Source organism: Mustela lutreola, chromosome 7, assembly GCF_030435805.1.
Source record: "Mustela lutreola isolate mMusLut2 chromosome 7, mMusLut2.pri, whole genome shotgun sequence".
In the NCBI taxonomy this organism is placed as follows: Eukaryota; Metazoa; Chordata; class Mammalia; order Carnivora; family Mustelidae; genus Mustela; species Mustela lutreola.
Window position 1 is genome coordinate 101,466,828 of NC_081296.1, and position 3,131 is coordinate 101,469,958.

Sequence of the window (3,131 nt, forward strand, 5' to 3'; positions counted from 1 at the left end):
GAGTTGTAAGAGGAAGTGAATTAATGCAGACACAAAAGACAGAGAGAGAGAGAGAGAGAGAGAGAGAGAGAGAGATATGAAAGTAGAAGATGTGAAACCTCAGAAACCATGAGTAAGCAAAAGCCCTGAGAGGAACAATAAAGAGAGTAAGTGCTCAGTGAAAGTAGCATTAGACAAAAGCAGACCCAAAAGTAGCTAAACCACTGTCATGGAGACTCTGGAGCTCTCTAAGCACTGGGCACCTGCTGGTGAAGTGAGGCAGGGTTAATAAATTTACAGTCTGACTGCAAAGGAATGAATTACTATCTAAAATGAAAGCATCAACATAAAGCAATATAAAGGATCCCAGAGTGAACATAATGTTCAAAATGCCATAAACCAAAGTTACCAACATTAAAAAAAAAATCAATCTGTGACCCGTTATAAATAGAAAAGAAATGAACACATGTCATGATGAAGATTTGGAAACAAATATTTGTACCCATTTTATTTGTAGTAACAGAAAATTGGAAATAATTCAAACATTGAACAAAAATGAATATTTTCCATAAAATGGAAGTTTTAAAAAGACTGACTATGCCAAGTGTTGGTAAGGATGTAGAGCAACTGGAAATCTCATATACAACTGATGGGAATGTAAAATGGTACAGCCACTTTGGAAAACAGTTTGGAGATTTCATAAAAATGTGAACTTATGTTTATACATCTCAGCCATTCCACTCCTAGGAATTTATCCAAGACAAACCAAAACATGTATCTCCACAAATATTTGTAAACAGATGTGCACAGCCACATCATTTGCAACAGCTCAAAAATAGAAATAACCCAAACATACAACCACGAATTAAAGTATTAACAAAATATTTCCGTAGAATGAAATACTTACAAAAAGAAATGAATTACCAATGCAAGAAGCAATATGGGTAAGCACAAAATAATTATCTTCAATTAAATAAGCCAGCTGAAAAAAGATCACATATTACATGATTCCATTTACATAAAATTCTAGAAAATGCAAATTGATCTAAGACCAGATTTCAAATGAGAATAAGGCAAGTTTGAGAATGAGGATATGTTAAGAATCTTGACTGTAGTAATTTCAGAAGTATATTACATATTTCATGATTTATTGTAGTGTGCATTTTAAATATATACTTTACATAAAATATAGCTTGATAAAGTAAAACAAAAATTCAAATTTGAGACCAAGTTTAATCTGAAATGCACTAGGAAGCTCAGAACATGTCCTCATTGTAATGAAGGGGACTGCTACTGAGTTGGGAAAGGAAATACAATGCAGTGTGGTTGGAAGCAGCAAACAGAGAAAAATAATACTGTTTGAAGTTTATGACTCACAAGTTCAGATTGTTATGTGCTCTAAATGATCAGATACTGCATTGAAGGCCTTTGCTCACTTTATATATTGATAAATACTGTCAAATAGTCCACCCAAACAATTGTACTGGTTTCATAGTATAATAAAAAATGTATGAGAGTGCTCATTTCCCTTTCTATGTCATAATTGATGTTAAATAGTTGCAATCTTTTTACATAGTGAAATGACCAATAAAAATGTTAAAGTTAGTTAAGAGTCAGGAACCAAAAGGAACAGAGGAATCCAAAATCTGAAAGGTCAGGGAAGAAAAAAAAAAAAAAACTTTCTAAAGAGTCAGTGGAAACATTGTGAAATGCTACAAAAGGTCAAAGTGTCTATTTTATGTAACAATAAAGTAAGTTGTTAATGGTGTGAGAACACGTTCAGTTAACCCTGATGAGAGCAGAAATTTTATCTTCATTGGTTGAGAAATAGATGAAGGAAGAATGTAGAGATGCTATGAATAGTTGGTGGGATTTTTTTTTAAAAAGAATTTTGCTGTGTAGGGAAAAGACATAAATATTTTTTGTTTATTTAAGTTTTTGGAGTTATTTTACTTAGCAAATGAAAGATGAGCATGTTACAACATTAATAAGAATGTCATAGTAAGGTCATTACTATGGAATAAGGGAAATTCTATAGGGTGAAGAGTTTCCAAGTGAATGAGATTCAATATTATTGTATGTCTAATGTTGTAATGGATACTTCTGCCATTATAATATGAGAGAAGATGAAAAAGTATGGATATAGATGCATTAAGTTTTTAAAGTTGAAGTTCCTTACTAATGGACCATTTTCTGAGAATTTTGAGCCCATGACAGGTGCTGAGAATATGTGGGGCTCTTGTTGGGTTTGGGTTAAGGAGAATTGAGAATGTTTAAAAGGTCACTCTTGACAATGGGAGAAGAAACTATATGTGTTGGCAAATTCGGAAATTCACCTGGATATTGACAGAAGCTTCAGTAGTCAGATATCTGTGTAAAGAAATATATGTTCAGAGATCTATGTAAAGAAATAAGTTCAGGTATCTATGTAAAGAAATCCCACAGGATTTCTTTTCTTAAACCTCTTTAAAGACACTGTATCATTTACTTAGTTTGAATCAACATTAAGAAATATAAAACATTGAAATGTAATGGAGTGGCAAATTTAGTACATCTACTACTCCAAGGGCTCAGAAAATATGCTTTCTTGATTTTCTATGATCAACTAAACTTCCCTCTTAATATGCCATGTTAGTTACTGAGAAGATTAAAAGAAATACACATAAACTTGTCAATTATTATAGTAGAGTCTTCTGAGTATAAACAATCTATTTTATTGGCTGTATACTCAGGTAATTTTTATTTATGCTTTTTCACATCCTCACCCCTCATGTCTTCTCCACGTGCTCACTCTTTTCCAAGAAGTTGTCTGAGTATGTAGGTGACTTTTATGAAGTTAAAAGTACAGTGGCTTTGCCAAATTAAAAACAGCTGGGGGTGTGAATGGACTTAACTGATCTTTTGGAAGCTTGTGCTAGCATCTACCACTAAAGTCTTTGATCCCTTTTTCTGTTGAGAGATCTCTACATCCTACTGAAACCAGGTTTCTATTCTTCCTCTTCTTGGTGCTCATTGAGGCACAGATGAATTTTTGGATACATCATAGGTAGTATTACTTATGAGGAGTCCCTCTGTCTTGGGTTAATCGAGCTAGGACATTGCCTCTGTTACCTTTTTTCAGTGATGAGTGAGACACTCATGTGAATGCAGTC